This window comes from Octodon degus, unplaced genomic scaffold (genome assembly GCF_000260255.1).
Source record: "Octodon degus isolate 3935 unplaced genomic scaffold, OctDeg1.0 scaffold00324, whole genome shotgun sequence".
NCBI classification, from domain to species: domain Eukaryota; kingdom Metazoa; phylum Chordata; class Mammalia; order Rodentia; family Octodontidae; genus Octodon; species Octodon degus.
The window spans coordinates 474903-475488 of record NW_004524900.1 but is presented as its reverse complement, the minus strand read 5'-3'; the positions used below and the strand labels follow the sequence as shown (position 1 = coordinate 475488).

Sequence of the window (586 nt, the reverse complement as noted above, 5' to 3'; positions counted from 1 at the left end):
ATATATACCTAAATAAAAGTTTTCTTCCTACAGTGAATGATCTGACCTCTGATGTTTTCCATGCCAAATCCAAAAATGAAGAACTCCAACTTCAACTGGGAAAACTTGAAAGAAATCTAACCACAACTTTAGTGTTAGAAAAATGTCTGCAAGAGGATCTCAAGAAGGCAGAGCTGCATCTTTCTACTGAAAGAACCAAGGTTGACAGTCATCTTCAAAACATGGACTACCTGAAATCAAAGGCAGAAGACTTCAGACTTGGAGTCTGAGCCACCGAGGAGCAACTTTCAACTCGTGGCATGGATACTTCTTTGTCACAGCAGTCCCTAGAGTGCTATCAGAGAAACTAGCAGAGCCAAAACAAAAGACTGTACCTTTGAAGAAAAAGCTGGAGTCTTACTTAGACTTAATGCCAAATTCATCTCTTGCTTAAGTGAAAATTGAAGAAGCAAAGAGAGAATTAGATACTATTGAGGCTGAACTAATGAAGAAGGTAGACATGATGGAACTGTGACCAGAGCCAAATAAACATCATTTTCCTTAGTGAAATAAGTTGAATAGAACTTTACAGGGTTTCTGTCTCCTT

At 38.4% G+C, this 586-nt stretch overlaps 1 pseudogene; it reads left to right on the top strand.

Moving 5' to 3' along the window:
- Nucleotides 1–514, top strand: part of LOC101571348 — a 4130-nt pseudogene extending 3616 nt beyond the window's left edge.
- Nucleotides 515–586: the final 72 nt, after the last annotated feature.